This window comes from Leiobunum rupestre, chromosome 2 (assembly GCF_980474605.1).
Source record: "Leiobunum rupestre chromosome 2, qqLeiRupe1.1.hap1, whole genome shotgun sequence".
Lineage (NCBI taxonomy): Eukaryota > Metazoa > Arthropoda > Arachnida > Opiliones > Sclerosomatidae > Leiobunum > Leiobunum rupestre.
In genome coordinates, this window is record NC_143385.1 from 84516420 (window position 1) to 84527097 (window position 10678).

Below are 10678 nucleotides of genomic sequence, written 5' to 3' on the forward strand. Positions count from 1 at the left end.
TGCGTCATTTCATGATGGTAAATGTTTTCTCTAGCTAATAACGAATAGTCATTATGTTCCATAATGTGAGGATGTGGCTCACGATTTGGAAGATGCATTGATGGCACAAGTTGATTGGTCCTATTTTCATACTGATTTGGAGGTCTCATTTCATTCGGTAATGAAACTGGTACTAGCAGTTCCGAATGTGGTTGCTGTCTTTGCATTATTCTATCTGGAACTGACTGAATCATCCCACAGTGAGGATTTTCTCTACTCGTGTTCATGTAACTATTTTCCTTATGATGATGGTGATGCTGGTTACTTTCACGAATGGAATCCATAAATTCTTTTGGAGACATTTGTGGTATTTGAGTGCTAGTGGCATTTGGTAAATTGATGGCGTTTGAATTTTCATGACCAAGTAATTCAAATTGCCCAGAACTTGCATTTAAATTGCCAGTACCAGAAAACGAATGTGAATTAGTATTAGACACATTAAGGTTATTGCTTATTATATTTGCTGAATTACAGGTTCTTACAGATGGCTGACAAATTTCATGAACCATGTTATTTTGAGTGATATTGGGTACAGCTTCCGCAGGTTTAGAAATTGGTCCAACAGGAGCTATTTGTTTTTGGAGCTCCTTTTGTTGCGCCGCTTCGCAACCTTCTATCGCTCGCTTCTCAATCATTAATTCTTCCTGCTCAATAAATTCTAACTGTAATTTTCGGAATTTCGCTAACTGCCTTGCGCGAGTCATATTGATTAGTTCCTGCTTTCGATATTCAGGATCTTGTCTCAATTTCCTTTTCGCTTCCTTATTTCTTTGTCTTTCCTTTTCCCTGTACTCTGGGTCTTGTCTGCGCATGCGTTTGTATTCTGCTTCGTGCTGTTTCACTTTCTGATTATATTCGACCAATTTTGATTGAAGTATTTTCAATTGCTCAAACCTCCAAAAAACTGATGGTTTCAATGAATCGTAAACTATGAACTGAACTCTTTTTCCAAATTCCAGAAACTCTGAGACCTGAGATTTTGATAGAACAGAATAGAGCGTTTTAACTGATAACTGCTCCAAGCCAATAGTTTCAAACTTTTCAATCATATCCTTAATTTTCTTCTTTGATTTTGTAGATGGAGAAACTTTTGTTTGTGGATAATTATTCTGTCTTTTAACTGGAACATCACTGTCTTCACTGTTATTATTTCTGCTTGAAGGTTGTCTAGACCTGACATTTTCAATTTCCATATCAGAATCGAAGTCCAAGTCTATGTCATTTTTCAATCTTTGTGCAGCTTCAGTTTTACATGTTCGTCCACGAGAGCTACGTTTTTCATTTTTACTCTTATCAACATTACTTACAGTTTTAGCTTTAGGTTTTCTACCTCTGCGAGGTTTTAATATTACAATGCTAGTATCATTTTTTTCTTTAGCACTCGAGTCACAAGCGAGTTCATTATCTATATCCGTTTCATCAAGATCACAATCCTCCAAGTAATTTACACGCAGATCTAATGCTCTAGCCAATGCATTTTTGGTGCCAGTCAAAGTATTCTTGTTAGACAAGTTTTCAGAATTACTATTGTTACTACATTCAAATTTTGTCAGCCTTTGTTTAGCTAATCTTCGTGCTTGAGATACAGTTAAGGGAGCCTTTTTCTTCTTTCGTTTTGGGAAACGAGTTTTTTTTACTCCTACATCATCAGTGTCTATGATACCCGTAAGCTCCTTTTTTAAGATTCTCAATTGTTTCACCTTCCAAGCTAAGGACTGAACTGTTTTTGTTTTGCAACTTATAAGCCCAATCTCTTCTCCATACTGTAACATTTTAAAAACTGTTTCTTTCGATATGTATTTGTACAAGTTGTTTACATATATGTTACTTAAAACAACTGATCGGAGTTGATTTGAAATTTTATCTCTTGTGGCATTACCATTTTTTGAAGTTGAAGTTTCATAATTTTCGCAAGGTTGGTTATTTTCCAATTTTTGTAATGATAAATCATCATGTGGCACATCAGAGGTGTTTGTTTTTGAAGAACTTTCAGTATCTTTAAGAACGTGATCTTCAGCCTCCTTACCTACCACATGATCAGCTGGTTGATCATGTGGTTGGTTTAACTGTGTATCAATTACATAATTTGTGCGGTTTTCATTAGGAACAATATATTCATCATTATTAAGGTTCGTTAATGAGTTTGAAGTTGATGTAAAAGTGGGATTAGAATCTTTCACTTGTTCTATCATACCAAAGGAAATTTCATCTTTCCCCTCATTGTTTTTCCTTAAGATGTTAGCCAATTGCACATCTTCACAGTTTGATAGATCTGTTGAATCTTTGTTTCCCAAATTTTCTTTATCAGAAACTGTCTCATTGTGAATTGGAATTTTATTCATTTCTTCTGGTAATTCAGGAATGATTAACCAACATTCCCACTATCATTTACACTACCTTCAAGTGGATCTTTGATAATTTCCATGAGCCTTTTTTCAATTCACAATGCACACTAACTGTCAAAACTAAATTATTTAAATAATTTTACACAAAATAGAAGCCTTTGGACGACAGTGGAGTGACCTGTACTACAATTTCATTTCGTAGTTTGCTTTACTTATAAATACAATAAAATAAAATTTAAAGATTGTTATACATTGCTAATAAACATTCTGCTAATAACGTACTTAAAATAAAAAGATTTAATTGGTAGTTTTGCTACTCCATTCAGGCTCAGGTTACTAAACACCATAGAGAATTAGAGATAGAAAAGAAGTAGAGGGAAGATTACCGCGTTAAGGCACCCCTGTTTTTCACCGGGAAAATTCATCCCCCCCCCCACGCATGTATGAAAGCGGAGATGGGCAGAATTTGCAACGCCATCTATCCTTCCTTTGTTTACATCAAAGGACAGTTGATTTTCCAAAAGGCATAATGTATTTCATTTCACCAAGCGTCGATGGCAAAACGTAATCTGCCCATCTCATGGCTTCCTACATGGCAAAAAAGGGGTCGGCCCTCACGGTCAACTTCGCCAGATACAATAGTGCCTCTATTTCTTTTCTATATCTATGCTAAACACTTGTTCACTTTTTTTCATAACAACTTATGGTGTCGACCAAAGGCCTTAGAACCCAAAAACAAACAATGATGAATTCTGATAACAGTGACGAAAACCACAGCTTTCAATCCATAGAAATCTCATAGGTAACTAGAATGCTGCCGTAAAACTGGCAAATGGGCCAAACGCCGTATCAGACGATAGCCAGATCTCAGCCAATCAGAGCTCAAAGAGTGGTTCTGCCAAGAATTTAATGTCACCAGAGAGAATGACGTCCCCTATCTCCCGCTATAGTAGCGGATCCAACCACTCTACGGCCTCTCATTGGCTGAAGGTTCAAGGCAAACCAGGCTTGGAAATAAGGTTTATTTCTAAACTGGTCTTTTTGGCCAGTGACTCCCAACTCTTGAATAATTTAAGTGGTCACGTAGACCAGTTGGTTAATAATACGGTAGATAATTTTGAATTAATAAACTGGACACTGGACCAGTGAACCACTAGCTTTTGAATAAAAAAACTGGTCCAAGCAATTAATAAACTGGTCTTTGACCCAGTGACCACCACTTATTTCCAAGCCTGAGGCGAAATGGCGTCAAGCTCGACCGTAGGCGGCAGCATTCTAGTTACCTATGAGATTTCTATGTTTCAATCACAAATCTTTGCTCATTCCTTCAATATAGTATCATACCATTAAAAGGCAGGATTAAATGTATTTAAATCATTATTATTTTTTAAATACCCGCTAAGAAGGTTACATAGTTTTTGCTTTTAGACGGCGGTAAAGCTCTAGAACATTCAGCGAACGAAATTAATTTTAACGTTTGAGTAGATTTTGTCCCTAAGTTTTCCCCACACCACTTTTGTTGCCCTTCAAAGGTTTCCCGTGTTGGCCGTTCCCTCCCTTGGCTTTAAACCTTTCAGCGTTGCTTAGTAATTTACTGGAGAGGTAATCCGATAAATTAGGGGGTCGTCCATAAAGAACGCCCTGGAGGTTATATTCCCTTTAAAGCAACTGTCGGCTCTATCATTGCCACCTGTATTATGAAAAGGCCCCTGTTATTAGAGATGGCCATGAATCTATCCGATTCTTCGAAAAACGCGACTTTACTGGAGAGCGTTGTGAAATCTATTAATGGCCAAGGAAACTAAAATTAAAAATAGCCAAATTATAACGTCGTCAGATAGCCATTATAGAGTATTATATTTAGACCACTTTTACTCTACTTAGTAGACTTTAACCATAATTATATATCCCATATAAAATTTATAATAAAAAATTACTCTAACTTAAGTTATCGTCAAATATAAAAAACGAGCCAATCAACGCGAAGGGTACCTATAAGTACCCGCCTTTTGGGTCAAAATGTAGCTTAACTATAAGCAAAAGTAAATAGGGGGAGAATGTCTGGCACTTGGGTCCAACCGCGCGACGTGTTATTTGAGGGGTAAAATTTTTGGGCTTCGGAAATGACTTCCCCCTCGCCTCTTTACAGGGACACAAAGGTATCGGTTGTACTCCGCCACGATGGAAAATAGTTCTCTATATAAATACTTACAACACTAATATATTTTGTCTTTCTTAGCCTGCAACTGACTATCAATTGTTTTTTATCCGTGAGGCGAGAAACTTTAATAACAAGTGACAAAAGTTCATTAATGTCCTTTTAGAAGTAAAATGAGATTGAAGACAAAGCCATTTTAATTAAGTGATACGATTTGAATTATTAAATTTAAAGATACAAATGTCATAAAAATTCTAGACGGCTAAGAGAAATACAAGACATCAAAGAACGTCCTGGATACGTTCCGATTAAGCTGATATTTAATCATACTAAATACTCTCGGACGTCTTTAGGCTTAACGTACACTCCTCCTCGGGCAGTGCCCAGCCTTCTCTCGACTCCTTTTCTTGTGCTGCGGCTGATGTATACAAACAACTGCTGTCGTTGAACTCTACCCAATCTGCTGGCCCCGATGGGATACACCCGTTCCTGCTTAAACTCCTAGCCAATGCGCTCGCCTCTCCGTTATGCATCATGTACAATATGAGTTTCACTACGGGGATTGTACCCCATCAATGGAAGAGTGCCAACATCACTCCGATTCATAAAGCTGGCACCCGTGACAACCCCACCAATTACCGCCCTATTGCCAACCCCTGTCACGTTGCTCGAATTGGAGAACGCTTGGTTGATAAACCCATCCGTGCCTTCCTGGAGGACACCAGTTTTCTCTCTCCCTCTCAACATGGATTTCGCGCCAAACATTCTCGCACCACAAATCTCTTGTCTGCCACCAACGAATGGACAACCTGGTTGGATGAGGGCAGGCCTGTCGATGTCATTTATCTTGACTTCCGAAAAGCGTTCGATACCATCCCCCATCCTGAATTGATTGCTGCTCTGCAGAAAGCTGGTATTACGGGAGCTGCTCCCACATGGCTCTCCAACTTCGTCATCGGGCGTCGGCACTCTGTTGTCCTTCAGTGGTGTGCTTCACCACCACAAACTCCTCTCACAGGGGTTCCCCAGGATAGTCTGCTTGGACCGATCCTTTTCACCGTTTTCATCAATTCCATGCCGCCGGTGGTCCAACACTCTCAACTCTACTTATTTGCCGACGACCGAAAATTAGCAAACCAGGTTTCCACCTCATTGGATCAACAGCGCCTCAATCAAGACCTACAGGCTGTGGCGGCCTGGGCTAAAGATCACAAAATGGAATATAATGTCTCTAAATGTGGAGTGAACCACCTTGCGTGTTCTAACCCCTGTGCTTCGTATTTTTTAGGTGGTTCTACTATCCCGACCAGTGATTCTCCCGTGCCCGATCTCGAAGTTTGGGTGGACTCGTCCCTCAACTTCAGTCACCACTGCACAAAAGCTGTGAAAAAGATTAATTCTATCACCGGCTTGACGAATCACTCTTTTTATTTTCGCTCCCCACGGCTGATACGTACCTTGTACAACTCCCTTGTCTTGCCCTATATCAACCTTGGATCCGAAGTGTGGAGCCTACTCCTTCAAGGTGACCGGGACAACCTCACAAAAGCCCACAACCGTTTCACTAAACTCTCTAAGGGCCTGGAGTGCCTTCCTCCGGTTGCGCGGAATGAGGCCCTCAAGCTGGACTCCCCGCTTCTCGGACACGCGGTTATTGACCTGGTGTGTATCTGGAGCGTGTGGTTGGGTCAGTCTGCTCTCCAGTTGTCCGCTCTCTTCAAATTAGACACTCTTCGCAAGATCAGGGGTCATGCAGCAAAGATATTCAAACAACGTCATTAGCTGAAAACTTTTCGTGAGTTCTGAACCGTTCAACCAGTCCCCATGCGCGCTATTCGGCAAAAAAATTCTAGAACTACCCAAATGCAAACTATTCGCAGACAAGAACCTCTTGTTGAACCGTTCGGAACCGTTCTAAATGGTACCTGCTCAAGAGCAAGTACTGGCCGGAACTCAAAGTTGAAATCTCTAAAATTCGTCTGCACATCGGGCTGCGTACGTCAAATCGTACGATCCTAATTTGAATCACAACTATTCGTACAAAAGTTCTGAACTATCCAGAACTTTTGCGTGACGTCACAGCTCATTCCTAGGCCGTTCTCTTAACGGTTCAGAACTCACGAATAGTTTTCAGCTAATGGTACCTTGCTTTCCGTGCTATCCAGGCTTGGAACTCCCTCCCCGCAGATGTACTTTCCGCTGCCGCACTCGGGAGTTCCTCCATTCTACCGTTTAATTATTTTGTTCATGTTTTTCCACCTGTGGGTTATATATAAGCTATTCTAGCTTCGTAACTTGTAGTTTTTCTTAATAATAAATAAATAAATCTTTATTTAAAGATACCAATCACGAAAAATATTACTTAAATCTTTATTTAGAGATGCCAATCACGCAAAATACTACATAAATATTTATTAATAGATCAGCGGTTCACAATTTTGTTTGCTATGGAACCCTAAATTATCCACCTAATTCTCGTGGAACCCCCAACTCTTGCCACAAACAAAGATGGCCGCGCTGCGAATTCTCGGAACCCCTGTGACCCTTCCACGGAGCCCCGGGGTAACGCGGAACACATTTTGGGAACCGTTGTTATAGATAACAATGAAAAGTTCGAAAGTCGACTTTCTCCCATTGTTGTTCGTGTGAATGTTTTTATCCTGTTAAGGGTGCTGAAACTGCCCTCGCAAGACACATGAAATGACCTTAAAATATTTCTGGATAACCATCGTTAATAAGTTAATATCTAAAATACGCACGTAGCAGTGTTCAATATTGGTAAGGTTTTGCCTTGTCACAAGACGCTTAACAACTTGTATATCATCTTTAGGAACTTCTCACTCTGAGGATCTGACGCAAATAAAGAGTTCATGAGACTAAAGTTATCGATCAACCTTTTATTCATTTCTGCGGAAAATATATTCAAAATCTCGAAAAACGTACTCACACTTTAATTTTCTCTATTTACCAAGTTATGGTAAACTACGCTAGTTCGATCGCTTCGTCTCATTTGGCGAGTCTAAAAAAACTAGTTTCTTGGTACTGGCAAGAGTTGCGCTTGAAATTGTAAAAGCAGATGTATCGGACATTCAAAGAAATCCCGAAGACTTTCCAAGAAATCCGAAATCGAGGCTGGATTTCTTCAAAATCCGGAGATTTTTTTCTAAATCGCGAAATCCAACGAGAAATTCCAAAATCCGACGACCAATCCTGAAATCCAACGATAAATCTCGAAATCCGACGTGAAATCCCAAAATCCGATGTTAAATTTAGAAATCCGACGAAAAATCGATAAATTGCAAAATCCCAAAAACCGACGTGAAATCCCAAAATCCGATGTTAAATTTGGAAATGTAGCGAGAAATCGAGAAATCCCGAAATCCGATGACAATTTCTGAAATCCAACGATAAATATCGAAATCCGACAAGAAAACCAGAAATCTAACGCGAAATCTTGATATCTGGCAAGAAATCTCGAAATACGACGAAAAATCGATAAATTGAAAAATCTCGACCTCCGGAGAGAAATTTTTAAATCTAGCGAGAAATTGAGAAAACCAACGATAAATAAAAAAACGATAAATCCTGAAATCTGACGAGAAATATCGAAATCCGGCAAGAAATCCGACGGAAAATCTCGCAATCCAATAAGAAATCTTGAAATCTAGCGAGAAATTGAGAAATCCGGGACAAAAGTTAAGAAACGAGAAAAATAACCAGATATCTTGAAATCCAGTGTGAAATCCCGTACACATTTTTGGTGAATGTCCGACTCCTCCGTAAAAGCTCAGTGTTTCTCTAACGGGCTGTAACTAATTCATACAGCAATTAATTTAAACTAAATTTTAGCGATGGGCGTTACAGTGTAACATGTGCCACCGACAGCAGCTTCAATTCGGATATTTACACCCCTTATTTCTCCGAACATTACACTCGCGCCATCATAGCTTTGAGAAACACATTTCTTAAGGCAAAATCCACTGTCAATTAAAATTTTAATTATCCCCGAAACAACGGATTCAGCGTCATATGAGTATAGCAGTGGCACAGGGGGCACACCCCCCCCCCCCCGAAACGTATGGTCGTACGTACAAATATTTATATTTCTTTACTTTTTTTTCAATTGTGTGCGCCCCCCCACCCCCCGAAACTAAATCCTGGCTACGCCACTGGAATGTAGCTCTAAAAGCCAACGAACCTTCCTTTAACCTAGGAGCAACAAACACTGCACCCCACACAAGGGGAACGCGACTCGTCAAAAGTCGTCCATTTTCTTGTGCCCAATGTCATTGGTTAGACGCTTCAGCGCCTGTTGCCGTCGGAAGGGGAAAACTCAGAAATTGTCTAAAAGGCTCGTCTAATGAAAGTTGTACACAACACTGCGATAGCGTGTTTAAAGGCTAGCTGCGTTCTCCTTGTGTTTGTTGCTCCTAGCTTTAAGGAATCCATTAAAAGTATGTCTAATGCACACACTCAATTGCTGCAAGCCACCTTTATTTCTCGGTTCGTCCACGATTACAGAGAAGTACCCACTAGAACTATTCCTTGCTTCCGTTATCATCCTTCAAATTAACTAACCGCTTAAAGAAATTAATTATCAATACCATATGATCTATATCTCACATTAATTGGCATTTCATCTAATTTCTATTTTACATCACGGCAAATTCTCTTAACTATTTATAAACTTTCTACCTCCGCCGAGCAATATTTTGCTAAGCACAAAGTATAGCAATCTGAACATGCAAAACTAATACTTCACAATTCCTCGAAACAACGTTTTGTCTTTGTTAATCGCGACTGACCCATTATTTGTATCTGAAGTTACATTTGAAATTATTCGTAGGCATTATTGTCGGTGGATGTATCTAAATTTAAGTGTTTGGCAAATTTTTTTTTATATTTTCCCAATCAGAACAGCCAGTAGTAAAAAGGTTTTTTATTAATAGAAAAATAGCGACAACAGAAGCAAAGCACTTGGTCATTTTTATAGCTATCATACCAATTACGATAGCATGGGTGACATCCGGGGCGGATATCATGGTGTGCAACTTACTAGTCTCTAGTTTGTGTAAATGTTTTTTTTCCCGACCGGGAAAAAAAAACGCCACTGTTTGAACACCAATATGAGCTTGCGGAAAGTTGGACAGTTTATCTTGAACCGGGATATCATCTTTGCTAAGACTAATATCTTTTGGCGTTGAATTTTTTGTACAAAAAATATTGTATCATTGGCTGTGTTTTTGTTCTTCATTGGTTCATGATTTTTCTTCGTCACAAGTTCAATAATGTCTTGCTGAACTTCTAACATTGAAGTTCATTGCATTTATGTTTCTGCAGTTATGACATTTGAGCCAGTTTTTAAAGCAGATCGTCTTTGTACATTCTGTTATTTTTCTTTTGAAATTTTTTCAGTGGTTTGTGATGTTCCAGTAGCGGCGCTAAGGTTTTTTCACAGGTGGGCTAGTTATTTTGTGGCCCCTAAAAATTTTGTGGCCCTTAGCGGGAACCTTGGATTGACCATATTTCGCAAAAGTGGTGAAATCGAAAAAATCCAAAATTTTCCAGGAAGCGAGAAGAGCAAGGTCGTTTTATTGTTGCGGCTCTCGTCGCGTTTTCTGGGCCCCATTTTATATGGTAAAATGTCCCCTTTTGGCAAAACAATGGATTCTGTCTTCGAGCGAAAAACTAAACTGCATTAGCGCCAATGGATTTTCGGACAAAAGTGCATTTCTTACTCAACGAAATAGTCGCCATATTGGATTCAAGATGGCGGATAATCGAGTTAAGGATTTAAACTTGTGGTTTTTGAAAGCATCTCGCAATAAATTAATTTATTGAGCTGTTATAAGAAAGAGAATATTATAATTTTCACGAATTGGCAGTGGTGGGGTTAATTTCAAAATCCGCCATCTTGGATTCAAGATGGCCAACGTTCACTAAAAAATTAGGTGATCATAAGCCTAAAATTGAAATTCCACAAAAAAATAATAGTTGTTTTTCTTACTCTTAAAATATGACGTTTGGCAAAACAGGATTAAAATTTTATCTTACATTTGGTGTGCACTTACAAAAATGAGAGCGAACAATTTCAATTTGGGTAAATTTCTTTTAGCTTGCCACTCATTTTGAAAAA